This window comes from Rhinatrema bivittatum, chromosome 3, assembly GCF_901001135.1.
Source record: "Rhinatrema bivittatum chromosome 3, aRhiBiv1.1, whole genome shotgun sequence".
NCBI classification, from domain to species: Eukaryota; Metazoa; Chordata; class Amphibia; order Gymnophiona; family Rhinatrematidae; genus Rhinatrema; species Rhinatrema bivittatum.
Window position 1 is genome coordinate 104,708,348 of NC_042617.1, and position 18,422 is coordinate 104,726,769.

General features: G+C 42.1%; 1 protein-coding gene across 1 annotated transcript in view; it reads right to left on the minus strand.

Annotated features, from left to right (window-relative positions):
* Positions 1 to 18,422, minus strand: part of SEL1L2 (SEL1L2 adaptor subunit of ERAD E3 ligase) — a 217,272-nt gene that overhangs the window by 139,600 nt on the left and 59,250 nt on the right. The gene's annotated exons all lie outside the window — the stretch shown is intronic.

Consider the following 18,422-nt stretch of genomic DNA (forward strand, 5'->3'; position numbering starts at 1 on the left):
CAGCAGTCAGTTGCCAGAGTTTGGTTCTACCTTCCAGCTCTCATACTCTGGCTCTGCTTCTTTTTCCAGAAGACTTCATTATCATTAGTTTCTCCATTCAGTGCTCCTGGATTTCTAGTTAGTTCCTTCTCTTTACCCTACATCAGGCCTCTTGCTCCTTGTTCATGTTGGGGGGCTTCACCCTTTTCTTATGCCTTGTTGGCCACCAGTGCCATAGGGCTCAACCCAAAGGGAAGATGGATGACTTAGGCAGAAGTCCAACTACTGTCAGTAGCCTGGATTTGACTCTCCTGGGATTAGGCCACTCATTTCTGGGGCAAGCCACAGACCAAAACCATTACAGGATGGGCGGTTGGGCCAAAATCTAGGATCCCAGACCATACTGTGTAGCCTATACTAGGCTACTGAGGAAAAAAAATTCCAGAGCAGAGAGGCAACTGAAATGAACACAAGTAGTTTTCTGAAAGGGGACCATTATGGCCAATTTAGCAAAATGTGTTGGGGGATGGGCTCTCTCTTACAAAATTATTTGAGTTATTTCAGGGCATGTTAGATCTGGGACTATAAGTGTGATATGGAATGTTTGTGATAAAAGGTATGGAATACTGTCTTCACACAAAGGGCATAAGTGCAGGGATGGTGTACTCACTGCAGGGGTAGTGAAACATAATGTACCTCACTGCAGAGGTAGCATGTGAAGATATACTTGATGCAGAGGGGATGTCTGGTTTAAAAATAGATTAAGGACTTTAAAGAAATTGTCAGAGGATTTCAAATGGAAACAAAGTAAAAGAGTGAAACCAGAATGAGCCATGGAGCCAAACCCCAAGGCTCTCCAGGACACACAGGAAAGGTTAGGGTGATAGGGCAAAGTAATAGCAACAGTGACCTCAAATGTGCAATGCCATAGAAGCCTGTCCTTTTGCAAAGGCTGAGGCAGGAACACGGGTGATTGAGGAACTCTATGCTTCATGTTGCTTTACTTGTGGCCAGAGTCACCTTAAAAGGGAACAATGTCCCTATGAGGAAAAGATACATATAGGGTGGTATAAAGCTGTTGAACCTGAGGCTTACATGAGTAATGATACATAGAGAAACCTTAAATATACCCCATGGAAAAAGAGAACTTTAGAAGATTTTCTCTATTGCCTGATTTGTCGTAAGAAAGGCGACAAAGTGGGGGCTTGTCCCAAGGACCCACTAGAGGCAATGCATTGAAGATGGGTTGGGGAAAAGAAGTCCCTGAGGTACCTGTGCAAACAAGTAGTGAGAGTATAGATATCTTCTCTTTGTATGCACTGTGTGGAGAATGAGCATAAAAAGGAATTTTGCCCTTTTGATAAAGAAATAAATGAATAAATGTTTGGAGGAAGGGATGAAGTTAATGGGAAGTAGGAGGTTGCTGCAGGAGGTCTTACCTAATGTTTTGGTTGTCACAAAAGAGCCCAAGAACCAGGGGAGTGTCTCACTGACAGGGATGGTATAGTAATGAAAGGGGATATTCTTCCTCATTGACCCCTTTCTAGTGAAACAGGTGCTTAAGACAAGGTTTTGTCTTTTAGCAGAACCCAAGGAAGAAGAGCCACCTGGCAAGTACAAGGAAATATGTAAGTAGAATAACAGGATAGGAGTTCCCATGGATTGTTTTCTAGGAAGCCAGGCTAGGGTAATGTCATAGGAGCAGGGTGTTGCTATTATCAAACAGAAGTCTTGGGACACTGATAGTTTGTTAGAACTAGGCTCCATGGGTAATGATGGAGTAGAGAAAGAAGTTGAAGAGAGTGTGATAACACAGAAACCTGGGTTCAAAAGAACAAAAGAAGAAAAGAAATCTAGGGACATTAATAGGATATGGGAAGAGAAAATATTCTCAACCAGACAAGCTTCAGATATGGGGTAAAACCTAAGGCAGCTAACTGGGGGAAAATGTAAAGACAAAGAGTCCATAAGGAAGACCCTTGCCAAACAACTGGAAGAAGCCATCCAAGCAACAGTAAAGGCAGAACTGCAATTAGAGGAAGCTCTGAACATGTTGAATCTATTATTGGCAGACTTCATTAACTGCTACAGGGCAACTGTGATGAAGTTGTACAACTCCAGAGGGAGTCACAGGAAGCACAACGGGGCATCTATACTCTGAGATGAAGTGGAAAGAGATGATAGAGGAACAGAAGTGAGCAAGAGAGGTTCTGAAAACCTTAGATACAAAATGTGAAGAGGTTTCATGCCTTGCAGGAACTCCAGGGGATAGCTGAACAGGAAGTTACACAGTTGAAATTGGCATTGCACTAAAAGGTAGAGATAAAGAGCCAAAATTCAAATTTTTGAAGGAAAAGAAATTGATGCAAACTCACATTGAAGACTGCACCATGCAGCTAGCCTAGAAAGAAGAGCTGCAGGCCATGATGGCCAGAGGAAAGAATACAATTGTACAAAAGAGCTTCAAATCCAGATTGCAGGACTACAGGAGGACTTGAAATCAGAGAAGGCCTCATACAACAAAGCTAAAAAGCAGGAGATAGATCTGAGTCAGAAGTTGGAGAGACTGAAGACAAAGCTATAAGACACCTTGGACACCAGTGCTACCCAGCAGGAACTCCGAGTGAAGATGGAGCAAGAAATTATGCGGCTGAAACTAATATTGGAACAGGAGGTAAAGGGACATGTAGTCCAAATGCGAGAGATGGAAGATCCTACTTCTAGAGGACCAAAAGTCTCAATTTGTGAAGGAAAATAAATGAACACAGATTGAAATGGGGAAGTCTCCTCCCAGTTGGTTGAAGAAGAGGAGAAAGTCATAAATCTGACCAAGTTCAAGACCAAACGGGGAAGACTGTGAGCTTGGAAGGAAAAATGGTCTTACCTGTTAATTTCCTTTCCTTCTGCTATACCAGTCCAGAACCTATGGGGTAGATTTTCAAAAGTATGTGTGGGTGTACATGTGCGCGAGCTACCTGGCTCGCACACATATATGCCCGATTTTATAACATGCACGCGCATGTTATAAAATCAGGGATTGGCGCGTGCAAGGGGTGCACAATTGTGCACCCTGCACGCGCTAATGCCCGCGGGCTTCCCCCATTCCCTTCTCCCTAAACTAACCTTCCCACCCCTTCCCTAACCTTTCCCCCCCCCTAGCCCTACTCTAACCCCCCAAAAATTTTGTTATACCTTTTTGCGCCTGCCTGGAGGCACACGATCCTCCAACACAGTGGCAAATGCTCACTGTGCCAGAGGCCTCTGGCCCCGCCCCGCCTCCGGACTGCCCCTTTAGTAAAGCCCCGGGACAGACGCGTCCCGGGGCTTTAGGCCCGGCGCGTGTAGGGCTTTGAAAATCTGGCCTTATGGGTACATCTTCTCATCCAGCACATATGGAGGCAGAGTTCTAAAAATTATTTTTTTAAATGACATCATTAGAATATATGTGATGTTCATAACCAATTCAACCAGTTTATTACTATCAAAGCTAAAATTAATGAATAAAAACATATCAGACAAAATAAGTTTCTAAATATTAATCTTGAACTGCCACAGCCTAAAAGCTGAAAATAATATAATAAATAAAATTATTGATTCACAATGCTTACTTGAAGGAACCCAAGTCCCAATGCAATGTACAGAAAATCTGAAAATACTCAAAATAATTTTGGCAGGGTTCTGGACTGGTGTAGCAGAAGTAAAGGAAAGGAAATTAACAGGTAAGACATAATTTCTCCTTTCTCTCCCTTCTGCTCCACTAGTCCCAAACCTATGGGAAATACCAAAGCCCATCTAAGGGTGGTGGATAACAATCCCACTTTCAAGACAGATGAACCAAAAATGGCATCTTGTCCAACCCATAAAGCTTTACAAATGTTGTCGCTTTATATATCTCCAATGGACTTACTGAACATCTTTCAGCCCATGATGAAGCTTATGCTCGTGTTGAATGGGCTTTAATTATATTAGGTACCATTTTATCTTGTAACAAGTAAGTTGAAGAAATAGCCATCTAGCAACTGAAGTATTTGAAGCTGAATCTCCCTTATGTGGACCACAAAAAAGAACAAATATCCTATCAGACTTTAAAAAAAAAACCTAGTTTACTCAAGGTAAAATCATAAGCATCTTTTGACATCTAAAAATCTTAATGAATTTAGATCTTTCTTACACTCCCGCTTGTTAAAGGCAGGTAGAAAAAGATGCCGATTCATATGAAAGAGATACTACCTTAGGTAAAAAGGAAGGAACTGGCCTCAGAATTACCAAATTCTTTGTAAACCTCAAGAAAGGGGATTGACAGGACAAGGCCTGCAATTCTGCAATTCGCCTTTCAGAATTAAATGCAACAAAAAAGACTGTTTTAAGGGTTACGTCCTTAACTGAAGATTTTCCTAAAAGCTCAAAAGGGGGTTTAGTTAATGCTTGCAAAACTAAATTTAAACTCCATTGAGGAAAAACAGATCTAATCAGAAGATGTAAATGTTTAACCCCACTTAGAAAATGGGAAATATTCCTATGGGAAGAAATCAAACCACCATTAATTTTCCCCCCAAAACATGAAAGAGTTTAAAGCTAAACCATTATCCAAACCACACTGCAAGAACATTAGAATATCCCTTATTTGTGCCTTCCATGGAGAAAAATTCCCTTTCCAACAAAATTCTTCAAATATGCGCCAAACTCTTATAAAAAACAGAGAAGTAGAATTCTTTCTAGAGTGTAACATTGTACTAATCATCGAGGGTGAATAGCCTCTCTTTACTAACCTTGCCCTTTCAATATCCAAGCCATAAGCAAGATTGGAGATGGATCCTCCATCTCTATAGGACCTTGATACCTGTGGCAGGAAAAGGAGTTGAGCCACTAGTAATCTCTTCAGATCTGCATACCATGGTCTTCTTGGCCAATCGCGTGCTACTAGCACCACCAACACTCTCTTTATCTTTTTTAACACTCGAGTTATTAGAGGCCATGGGGGAAGAAGACACAGAAGACTGTAATCCTTCCAACTCTGTTGAAAAGCATCTATACCTTCGCTGTTCAATTCTCTGTGGTGCCTGAAAAACCTTCTTACTTTTTTGTTTGATTGGAAGTCATTAGATCTAATTGATGTGGCCCCCATTTCCACACTATCTGCAAATAGGCCTCTTGGCATAATTCCCATTTTCTAGGATCTATTATATTCCGACTTAGCAGGTCAAGTCAATTTTCAAGCAGATTATCTATGTGTTGAGCTGTCAACTGAAGCAGATGAATCTCGGCCCAAGCAAACAAGAGATCTATCTCTTCCAGAACACCTTGACTGCGTGTTCTTCCCTGCTTGATTATATATGCAACTGCTGTTGCATTGTCACATAAAACCTTTACTGCCTTTTCTTGAAGCTGAGGCTGAAAATGCAATAAAGCAAGTCTGATAGCCTTGGTCTCTAAGCAATTTATTGGCAACTGTGTCTCGCTTTGACTCCAGAGTCTCTGAGTATAAAAATCCTTGTAATGAACTCCCCAGCCTAACAGACTTGTATCCGTAGTCAGAAGCTCCCAAACTGGACTCTCTAAAGGCATTCCCTTTATTAAATTTGGTGAATGAGTTCACCATTTTAGAGACTCTCAAATCTCATTGGATAATGGAAGATGCACCTGATAACCCTGAATCTGTGGATTCTTGAAAGGAGCAGAAATCCGCAGTGGTGTCATTTGAGCTTTTGTCCAAGGTGCTAACTCTAGAATCGAAGCCATAGAACCTAAATGCTGAAGGTAATGCCAAGCAGTCAGAGCTCGCTGCACTGAAAACCCCTTTACCTGGGCACAAAGCTTTAAAATTCTCTTCTGTGAAAGTTATACCATACCAGCTGCCGAACTGCCCCTAGATGTTCTAACTTCTGAAAGCGCTATCAATGGCTCTTTGAAAAATTGATTACCTAACCTAAACCCTGAAGAAATGAGACTACCTTCTCTGATATTACCCCTTGGAATATGATTTGGTCCTTATTAACCAATCGTCCAAATAAGGATTAATTAAAATTCCTTTCCTTCTTAAAAGGGCAGCTACTACAACCATCACCTTTGTAAAAGTTCTTGGCGCCGTTGCCAATCCAAAAGGAAGAGCAAGAAACTGAAAATATTGGCTGATTAAACAAAAATAAAGACATTTCTGGAATTCTTGATTCATTGGGATATGAAAATAAGACTCTTTCAAATATAGGGATGATAAAATTTTGCGCTTGTATACTGAGGCTATGATCGTGTGAAGAGATTCCATATAGAATCGTATATATATATATTCTGATTTACCTCTTTTAGATCCAAAATAGGTCTGAATGAACCATCCTTTATTGGAATCACAAAATAAATTGAATAATGTCCCTTTTAATATTCTGATACTGGAACCGGACAAATTGTCTGCAATTGAATCAACTTGTTCAACGTCTCATGAACTGCAACAACCATGAAGGGAGAATGGACAGGAGAGATTACAAAATGATCCTTTACCACCTTCTTAATTCTGGAGTGTAACCATTTTAGATTATGTTCAAAACTCATTGATCTGAAGTAATGTGGATCTATTCTCCAAGAAAAGACTGTAGCCTACTCCCTATAGGCTCTCCTAGAAAATTAATTCTCCTGACTTCATTGTGCATTATTTGGACCATCAGTGGAGTGGGCAACCTCTTCCCTTGGTTTTCTTGCCCTATGAAAGGACTGAGATCTACATTTACCTCTAGAAGATTGAGGCATTACTCACTTGCCTGGTCTATATCTCTTAGCTTCCATATGATTCCGGCTTCTATAAAGACAAAAATTGGGTTTAACCTTATCCTCAGGTAATCTCTGAACCTTTGGATCTCCTAGATTCTTCATTAAATGATCCAATTCTTCCCCAAACAGGTATTTACCCCTAAAAGGTAAATGAGAAAGTTTAGATTTTGATAAACAGTCAGCAGACCAATTTCTTAACCAAAGAAGTCATCTAGCTCCTACTGAAAGAGCTAAATAAATAAATAAATAAATAGCCAAAATTCTGATAATGTCATATAAGGCATCAGAAATATAGGCTAAGCAGATTCTAGCTTCGCTGAGCTAGCTACCTCAGATAACTGTTGAATCCAACGGAGCAGAGATCTGGCAACATAACTTGCACAAACCACTCCCTGTATTACAAATGAACCTGCAGAAAAAAGATTCTTAAGTACTGCCTCTAACTTCCTATCCTGAGCATCACAAAGGAAGACACCTCCCTCCACAGGAATAGTAGTCTTCCTAGCAACTGTTGCATCAACCTTAAGCTGTTGAAAAAGACGATCCAGTACCTTAGAAGGCAACGGATACAATCTATTAAAAATTCTTAGATGTCTATATCCAGCTTCAGGAAATTCCCACTCAGGCATAATCATAGCCTCAATCTCTGGATGGAGCAGAAAAGTAGAAGCTGTTTTATGCGTGTCCCTAAGGATTGGATACCAACCTGGAACCTCTTCATATTTTTCCTCCTCAAGGATACCTGCAATATTAATGTAGTCATCTCCTCCTTATGGAACAGCCTAATCTGTTCCTTCTCATCCTCTGCTGAATTAATCTCACCTTCTTTCAAAGATTAACACTTCCTCCTTTCTCATTCTCCATCCTTAAATATGGTAGAGAATCCAAAACCAGAGAAAAAAATTCCGCCTTGACTGCATCCATCCTCTTTCTCTTTTGTGATCTAAAAACTTAAGCAGAAAAATTACTTTGAACATGCTCTGTATCATCATGCTCCTCTTGTAAGGCATGAAATGCCTGACATAAACATTTGAAAAACTCTGGTGAAAATGCTCCAGAGCTGTTTTCATGGACTTCCTGCTTTGATTCGGATAAAAAAAATCAAGCCCTAGAACTAATTTGGGAGGTCCCTGGCTTAAATTAGGACCTCCCCTTGATGACTATGCTCCCGGTGTGTCAATCAAAATGGCCGCCGCTTCTGCGTCAGCCATTAGAACGGCTGCCACTGACTGCTGTCCAGTAACCGAAGCTGCCCTAGACAAGGGCTTCTGCTTACCTATCACCTCAAGTACCTTCTTTGCTGTAGCCAAAGCTTTTAACAATTCAGGCGATTCAGCTTTATTGCAGCAAAGGGAGCATAAGTTTCTTCAGAGGAATTGTGCTTTGCATTGCAACCGCTGCACTAACAAACTTTTTCCGACATTGAGATAATTAAAACTCAGCTTCCGGCTGTGGCAGGACTCAGAAACTCACTGCAAAAAGCAAGTAACTCAATCTAAATTGCCAACAACTGGCCGAAATTAGAGGGCAGAGAATCCTCCTCCTTACCGCAAATGGTAAAGGAGCAAACAAAAATTATAATCTCTAGGGCTCGCTTCACTGCAAGAGCACCATCCGCAGAAGCATGGCCACAAATCAAGTCACTTTGACAACAGTAAAAGGGCTGAATCTAAAAACTAATTATCTTCTTTATCTTCTTTTCTTTTATATAGCTACAAGAGCAAAACTCTAAACTCCCATCCAACGGCTAGAGGCAGAGAACACTGGTTGAATTGATTCTGAACATCACATATATTCTAGCCATGTCATTTAAAAAAAAATGTTTAGAACTCTGCCTTCATATATGCTGGATGAGAGGATGCACCCATAGGTTCAGGACTGTTGGAGCAGAAGGTAGAGGAAGTGTGATTAAAGGAAGAAGAGAGGACACAGTTGGAGCTGAGAACAAAGCATGACTGGGAAGTGGCTAACTTAAAGAAGGTTATTGAAGAAGCCAAAAATTATAAAGTTCAAATTCAGGAAATGAAGCATTGGCAAGCAAGGTCTCTGGAGAAGCATTGGAAGCTACAGATGAATTTGAGAGACTGAATAAATAGCTGCATAGAAGAGTGAAGGACATGATGAGCTCCAGGGATGACCTAGGAAAGAAGGTTCATGAACTAGAAGAATCAAAACGTACCAGCAACTGAAAGAGATGAGGTCTCAATTAGAAGGTTTGCAGGGTGAACCCCAAGCCACAGAGAATGCTAAGTTCTGTCTAGTGGCACACAGGCAGACCATAAATGTTCAGTTCAATAGAGACCTGCAGAGCTGAGATGAGCCGAATGAAGAAAAGAGGATGTTGGTAAAACAGGTGAGGAAACATGAAGTAGAGCTGAAAGAAAGAACAGATCAATTGAGAAGCTTCAGAAGGTTAACGGGGAGTTGTCACAAGCAGAAAGAAAGACAGTTAACCAGACCCAGGAGATTTGGATACTGGGATCACAATTACAGCAAGAGGTTTGCCAGAAGTTAAGTAGGATTTGTCAGTTAGAGGAGTAAAAGGACATTTAACAAGGGCAGCAAAGGGAGATAGATTACAAGAGCACCAAGACAAGTTCCTAGAGATGAACAGACTCAGATATGACAAGTAGAAGGGACTGATCGACTAGCAAAAGAGCTATGTGCAGCCATCAATTGGCTGTCTGAAATGGAGAACAAAGCTACACATCTAGTAGGCTCAAAAACAAGTACAAGAAGAGATTCATCAAAAATTAAGGCTGGAACTTCAGAAAGAAAGCACAATTTGCAAGTGGATAAAAGGAAGTTAGTGGAAGACACAGAAGGTATGAACCAGACATTAAAGGAGAAGACCTGAGCCTATGATAAGCTAGGGGAGGAAAGGTATTGCTTACAGCAAGACAAGGAAATGTGGAGAACAAATCTAGAAGATCAGTAACAGCCTATGTATACAATGAGAAAAGAGCAGGAATAAGTTGTTCAAATGCTAGTCAGAGAGGACTATCTGCACATGCTGATCTGAGGGGAAGACTGCACTCAAGCAGGTCAGAGATAAAAAGGCTAGAAATCATTCTCATATAAACAATGGAAAAGGCAACAGAGGATGAACCTAAGATTCAGAGACTAGAGGGTGTAAGGGGAGACAAAAAACATAAAGAAGGGTTCAAGGCTATACCTACAATGCCAGATAGACTGAAGTCATCAGGACAGGAAGAATTGGGAGGATGGTCCCTGTTAGAAGGTGAAACTATAAGAATGGGGATGCCACATTCTAATATGGAGGAAGCTAGCTCCTCTCTCTTTTCCCAAAAATTGAGACTGGGAAAGGGGAAAAAATATTAGGGTGATGTTAAGTTGCTGCCATCATTTTTGGCACTAAAAGGTTTGGTAAATCTGGAGCTAGCTGAAGAGGTGCTAAAATTGGAAAGAAAGATAGTGGAGGGAAAAAAATCAAAAGCCCTACTATGAGAGCAAAAAGTCATGACAGGAAAACTTACTTCAACCATATACAATAAAGACCTGCAAGTGGTGCCAAACTAGGCAAGATACAATTCTGCAGTGGTTCAGAGTTTAGGCCATAAAGGAAAAAGTCAGGTTCATAAGAAACACAAGTCCTAAAAATGTCCTTTAACTATAGCAGAGGCAACCAAATGTGGACTAATAAGTCTACGAACATACAAGGTCTTTCTACAGATACCTAGAAGAAAGGATAGTAGGAAGAACAGAGCAAATAACAGCAATAAAGCCCATGAATCTACTACTATGAATAGCAAAGGTAGAAGTTGGTGGACCTTTAAAAATTCTGAAAGAAGATACAAGGTAGGGTCCAGAAGACACAGTGTAAACAGACGCAGGAAGGATAAGGAAGCAACAATTTACAAAGCCTTTGTGCAAATACCCCAGGGATAAAATCCTAGAAGGACAGAGGGTTTGTTTTTTTTTAAGTGCACAAGTGTGCTTTTAAAAGGGGGAAGGTATGTGGTGAACCAGAAAGTTCACACACCATGAAAGGAGCAGCTACAAAAGTAAAAAATGTCCAAGAGGTGTGGTCATTGTTAAAAAATACCATTCTAGAAGCACAGTCCAGATGTATTCCACACATTAAGAAAGGTGGAAAGAAGGCAAAACAATTACCAGCATGGTTAAAAGGGGAGGTGAAAGAAACTATTTTAGCCAAAAGATCTTCATTCAAAAATTGGAAGAAGGATCCAACAGAAGAAAATAGGATAAAGCATAAACATTGGCAAGTTAAATGTAAGACATTGATAAGACAGGCTAAGAGAGAATTTGAAAAGAAGTTGGCTATAGAGGCAAAAACTCACAGTAAAACCTTTTTTAAATATATCCGAAGCAGAAAGCCTGTGAGGGAGTCAGTTGGACCGTTAGATGATCGAGGGGTTAAAGGGGCACTTAGAGAAGATAAGGCCATCGCGGAAAGATTAAATGATTTCTTTGCTTCGGTGTTTACTGAAGAGGATGTTGGGGAGGTACCCGTAATGGAGAAGGTTTTCATGGGTAATGATTCAGATGAACTGAATCAAATCACGGTGAACCTAGAAGATGTGGTAGGCCTGATTGACAAACTGAAGAGTAGTAAATCACCTGGACCGGATGGTATACACCCCAGAGTTCTGAAGGAACTAAAAAATGAAATTTCAGACCTATTAGTAAAAATTTGTAACTTATCATTAAAATCATCCACTGAACCTGAAGACTGGAGGATAGCAAATGTAACCCCAATATTTAAAAAGGGCTCCAGGGGCGATCCGGGAAACTACAGACCAGTAAGCCTGACTTCAGTGCCAGGAAAAATAGTGGAAAGTGTTCTAAACATCAAAATCACAGAACATATAGAAAGACATGGTTTAATGGAACAAAGTCAGCATGGCTTTACCCAGGGCAAGTCTTGCCTCACAAATCTGCTTCACTTTTTTGAAGGAGTTAATAAACATGTGGATAAAGGTGAACCAGTAGATGTAGTATACTTGGATTTTCAGAAGGCGTTTGATAAAGTTCCTCATGAGAGGCTTCTAGGAAAAGTAAAAAGTCATGGGATAAGTGGCGATGTCCTTTCATGGATTGCAAACTGGCTAAAAGACAGGAAACAGAGAATAGGATTAAATGGACAATTTTCTCAGTGGAAGGGAGTGGACAGTGGAGTGCCTCAGGGATCTGTATTGGGACCCTTACTTTTCAATATATTTATAAATGTGACCAGCCCATTGGGTCCGCCCATGTCTGTGGGCTGTGTAGGGCGCCGAGAGACAGTGGAGTGCCTCAGGGATCTGTATTGGGACCCTTACTGTTCAATATATTTATAAATGATCTGGAAAGAAATACGACGAGTGAGATAATCAAATTTGCAGATGACACAAAATTGTTCAGAGTAGTTAAATCACAAGCAGATTGTGATAAATTGCAGGAAGACCTTGTGAGACTGGAAAATTGGGCATCCAAATGGCAGATGAAATTTAATGTGGATAAGTGCAAGGTGATGCATATAGGGAAAAATAACCCATGCTATAATTACACGATGTTGGGTTCCATATTAGGTGCTACAACCCAAGAAAGAGATCTAGGTGTCATAGTGGATAACACATTGAAATCGTCGGTTCAGTGTGCTGCGGCAGTCAAAAAAGCAAACAGAATGTTGGGAATTATTAGAAAGGGAATGGTGAATAAAACGGAAAATGTCATAATGCCTCTGTATCACTCCATGGTGAGACCGCACCTTGAATACTGTGTACAATTCTGGTCGCCGAATCTCAAAAAAGATATAATTGCGATGGAGAAGGTACAGAGAAGGGCTACCAAAATGATAAGGGGAATGGAACAACTCCCCTATGAGGAAAGACTAAAGAGGTTAGGACTTTTCAGCTTGGAGAAGAGACGACTGAGGGGGGATATGATAGAGGTGTTTAAAATCATGAGAGGTCTAGAACGGGTAGATGTGAATCGGTTATTTACTCTTTCGAATAGTAGAAAGACTAGGGGCACTCCATGAAGTTAGCATGGGGCACATTTAAAACTAATCGGAGAAAGTTCTTTTTTACTCAACGCACAATTAAACTCTGGAATTTGTTGCCAGAGGATGTGGTTAGTGCAGTTAGTATAGCTGTGTTTATAAAAGGATTGGATAAGTTCTTGGAGAAGTCCATTACCTGCCATTAAGTTCACTTAGAGAATAGCCACTGCCATTAGCAATAGTAACATGGAATAGACTTAGTTTGTGGGTACTTGCCAGGTTCTTATGGCCTGCATGTCCACTGTTAGAAACAGGATGCTGGGCTTGATGGACCCTTGGTCTGACCCAGTATGGCATTTTCTTATGTTCTTGTGTTCTTATGAAGCAGCCTGGAAGAAAAGTAAACCAGAGCTGCTTAGGGGATGATAAAGCCAAAAAGAACCAAGGGGGCTGATGGGAAAAGTAGTTTGGAGAGTTTTGGCAAGGAAGTATCAGGGTAAAGGTAGCTACGACAGGGAGCAGTACTAGTGATTGGGAAGCACAGCTGGGATTAATTAAAGAAGCAATTCCAGAAACATCAGTGGGCTTTTAAGGAAAGGAGCACTGCCTTCCAGCAGAACCAGGTGGAGAGTCAATGGAAATAGACTCACTCAGACTCAAGAGCAGAGGTGCCCCAGTTGTTGGTTTGGGACGTGGAAAAGATATTGTGGGAGAGTAGGTTCTAGGGGGACTTAGGCTGGCCTGCAGTTGTTTACCTGACACTTTACTAGAGAAATCCTGGAGTCTCAAGAAAGGAAGTAAAAGTTGCAAGTGTACAGTGACACATGGAATAAGTGGTTTTTTTTTACTGCAAGTAGCTGTCTCTGAGCATTTGTTCCAGAGCCTGTATGTGTATATGAGAGGATGGGTGGGTTAAGGGTGTGTATGTATGGGTGTGTGGGTGAGCGGGGGAGGGTGTGTGTGTGTGTATGTGTGGGTGGTGGGGGTAGTGTATGTGTGTATGTGAGGGTAGTGTTATGGTTGTGTAGGAAATTGTGAAACCCGGGCCGAGATGAGAGATGTCTCTGCCCACAGGGAGGAGCCCCGTGAGCCTCACCATCAGTGGGCACGTTCTCAGCAACGTAGGACACAGCTGTGAGAGAGACTTTATTAGAGAGAAAAGATAAGGCATAACCCGAGGAGCGGGAAATTCAATAACACAGTTCTGGAGCACTAAGATATACCCAGGATGGTACTGTAGATGAGAAGATCCGGTAGTGGCACGCAGTGCAGGGTACACCAGGAGGTTCCTGCAGGCTGGTGGAGATACCTCAGAAGTGCAGATCTGGTAGTGGCCTGCAGCGCGGGGTATGCCGAGGATGACTGTACTGAAGGTGACGAGGTAGATGAGGTCTTGAGATACAGGAACCAAGCAGAGGATCTTGAGTGGGTTCAGCAATACCCTGTAGCTCAGGAAATGTAGAAGCGATGGTGCTGAAGAACGGTAGTGGCCCGAGGCACGGGGTACACCGTGGAGACTTCAGCAATGTAGGTATCATAGGAAACTGAAGAAAGTACTCACACAAGGAAGTTCCAGGAGAGAGACCAGACGAGCGGGTCAGGTGAAGTCCAAGGCAGAAAGGCCATCCGTTGAGCGGATAGCCAAGACGCGGAAGGGCCCCCATGGAGCGGTTACCCAGAGCATCCAATGCCATGAGGAGATACTGGAACAGGAGATCCAAGCGTGGAGTGGATTTAACAACAAGAGAACTCCTTGCTAACTCGTCTTAGCAATGGGCCGGTCAGCTTAAGTACACCAGCAGGTTGATGTCATCGGGAGGGGACGACCCCGAGGTTCCTGCCATGACGTATACTAAAGGAGGCCTGGAATCACCTGCGCACGCGTGCCTAGGTGATTCCAGAAGTAAGATGGCGGTCGGCAGTGCCTACGCCATCCTGGGGACGCCAGGGAAATCAGCGTTGGTTGGCGGAGGCCGCCATTCTCCCAACGATTGACGGTGCAGGGAAAAAAGAGGTGAGCATGAGAGGTCGCAACCGCCTGCGACCGACAGGCGCAACAGGTAGTGGAGATGGAGTGTGTGTATGTGTATATATGAGAGGGTTGTGGGGGTGTGTGCGTGTATATATGAGAGGGTGTTTTGTGTGTGCATGTATGTGTGTATGAGAGGGTGTGTGTATATGCCATGTTTTTTCTTACACCTTGTTCGATGTATTTCACCCATGTTAGATGTAAACCGATGTGATATGACTTGTCATGAACATCGGTATAAAAAAAGAATTAAATAAATAAATAGATGTGTGTGTCTGACAGAGAGTGCCTGCGCATGTGCATGTGCATGTGTGAGAGTACCTGTATATATATGTGTGTGTGAGAGAGGCTAATGTTTGTGCACCCTCCTCCAATCTACGACAATCTCAGGAGGACTGGAAATCTAAAGTTTCCAGGTATGAAGAGGGAGATTTTTTTTTTTTATCCTTGTTAGTTTTAATTATTGGATGTGATGTATCTGCTGTTTTGAAATATTTTATTAGTATTTTGTAATATTTTAAACATTTTTACATATGTTTTTAACTGGCTGAATTTATCAGCAGATTTGACATTCTTTTTATTGGAATGTTTAATGTTTTATATTTCTTAATTTGTTTGCATTGCTTACAGAGTTTGGCTTCATGTGATTTCCAGTTCAGTTTTTGTCTGCACATTTCAATTTATATTTTATGATCTCTTTATTCTGTATTTGGTGAGAGTCTGTATTCTGCTTGTATGACTGAGGCATTAGGTATTCTGCTAGTATTAGTTTCGGGGTAGGGATTTACAACAACCTGGCTTTAATCTGTTTCCCTAATAGGAGGTGTATTGATGTTTAGGGCCGATGTAATATTTGCAGTATGGCTTTTTCATAGGTTGCTGACAATTCTGAGTGCTGGCAATTATGATATAGAAGGCTTACAATATTAGAATTGTAGTTCAGTTTATTCCTGGCTTTCTGTGGGCAAAGTCTACTTTACCATAGGCCTAATATCATACTGGTTCCAGTAAACTGCCTTGATTACTATGAGAAAGGTAGTTTATTAAGTCTATTAAATTATTATTATTGAAAGTGTGTTTTTATGCAGTGAATGCCTATATAATATATTTGTTGTTGTAAGTGATATTTTTACTTCAGAAGATTGTACTTTGAATGTCTATTTTCTATATGCAATCTCCTTTTAGGTTGGGGAAAGTTAATACATTTTAAAATGGAAAAGAATGCATACGTTTTAATTATGTGGGGTGGGGAGGGGAGGGAAGGGAGAATGAAAGGCTGAAAGGTTTGTCTAGGGACTCCCTTCATTCACCAACCTTTTACACTCAGAGGGGGCAGATCCTGGAGAAGGGTGGGAGGCAGGCAATAAGGAATGGAGGAGCCCTATTTCTAGACCCAGGAAGTAGGGCAACCAAAGGCTGCCCCGCCCCATTAAACATTTCTCTGGCGCCCCCTACTGTGACTGAGAACAAAAAATAACAGGCTCAAAAACTAAGTGGTTAGAGAAGTGGGCTGCAAAGAAGGGAAGCTAGGGTTCAAATCCTATTACCATTCCTTGTGACCTTGGGCAAGTCACTTCACCCTCCATTGTCTTCCCCTTGCCCTGGCCCTCGGTGATTTCACTGCACCGGGCCATGGTGGCAGGGGGGGGGGGGGGGGGGGGGGGGGGACCATTTCATCCTTTGCTTCAGGCAGCAGATTGCCTTGAGCCACCCCTAATGAGTATATGGCTACTTGGTTATCTATGTATACTAGCACTACCCTCCCTTTCAATCAGAGGTTGAAGATATTTTGAACTTTGAATATTGCTCTGAGCTTTAATAGGTTTATGTGTAGTGACTTTTCCTAAAGATTCCAAGTGCCTTGGGAGAACAGATTGCTCAGATGTGCTCTCTAACCCTGACTGGAGGCATCTGTGGATATAACTGCCTGAAATTGAGGGTGTTGAAAAGGTTGACCTCTGAGACGTTTCAATGTTACCCAGGTAGAGACCATCAAGCTAGGTTGAGAGAACCTTGCCCAAATCCCATCTTGGAGTGAGTTTCCTCACTCCGAAGGTCATCAAATCTTCACAAGAGACCACTGTTCTGTTCGTAGGTGTCACGTAGCATGTCAAAGTGGCCCCTAACCCCCTACACACTTACCTAATCCCCACCTCGAGTTACTAGGTGGGCCTACCCTAGGGATACAAATACCTGCCTATAGGCCATGCTATTATGGCCAGTCTCTCTCTCTCTCTCTCTCTCTCTCTCTCTCCCCTTCAAATTGTCTGAAATATGCCTTACGGGACACATTGCAACCTCACTGCATGGTCAGAGCAGCTATCGCACAGCCTAACACAATCTAAAGAGGTGCTGTTAAAATCGGCATTATGGCTGTGCATTAGCTCTTCACAGGCACGGTAACCCAGCCCACCCTCCGCCCCTAACTCCACCTATTTTTGGAATTTGCATCGCACCATACGATATGGTGCGATCGCATGCTGTAAACACATTTTTCCATGCGTTACGGGCTTATCGCATGCGTTAAAGGCCTATCGCATGTGAAAACGGGGCTTTTCGCATGCGATAAGCCCTTAACGCATGCAAAAACGCCTTACCGCATTTTGATAAATGACCCCCACAGTTGGCTATCCTGCTAAATTACAAGTAAATTTTCAAAGGAGTGTGCGTGCGCCCATAAATGCGCATATTGGGCACACGAGCAAAAATACTCTCAATTTTATATCGTGCGTGCAAGTACACGTGTACCATTTAAAATATCCCTACCGTGCATATGTGTTGGAGCCTTTATGTGCATACTCACAAGTGTCGGGGGGAGGGGGGGTGGGAGAGAGAGAGACTGACAATCTGATACTCTTTATATCTCCCACTGTAAGAGGGGCACTTTCAACTCAGGATGGGTTTTGGGGAGATAGTGTTACATGGGTGTACAGACCCTTGCGCCCTAGGCAGACCAATGTAAAACTGCCCCCCAAAACCCATCCTGAGTTGAAAGTGCTCCTCTTTTAGTAGGAGATATAAAGAGTGTCAGATTGTCTCTCTCTCTCTCTCCCTCTCTTCCCCCCCAGTGTTCAGGATCTCTCTGGCCCAAAATCTCCATACTTTCGCCTCATCAGGACCAGTAATAAAGTTACACAGATAACATGGCACGCGTTGCCATGGTCAGCCTTGCAAAATTCAGTGGTTACGCGCGTAAGTCTTGACCCCACCCTGGAATGAACACGCCTCGCCCCTTTTCTGCCTCCTTATTCTTGATGCGTGTACAGGTATATATGTGTATACTTCCTAGCTTTTTAAAATTCATGTTTTGCTCGCTCATGCCCACATATGTGTGTATGGGACTGTTTTTGTGGTGAACAATGCTTTTAAAATCTACCTGTTAACCAGATAAACATTGATTTTTAGCATTGTCCAAATATCATAGCTGGCTAACTTTAATACTGTCAAAGAGCATTGCCGTCAGATACTCCTGGAATGTGTACAGGAAAGAAGATAAGGAGATTTCCAAGGAGATAATAAAGCAGAAGCAATTAGCTTGTAAGCATGGTCCTGCAGAAGAAGTTGCCCGCTGCCATGGTGTCCCTTTATTTATTTCAAATATTTATATCCAGCCCCTTCTTTGTCCTGCCCCCTTTTTGCCCTTAATGTTGCCCAGCATTTTGCAGCAGGAAAACCCTCTGCCACTGCCTG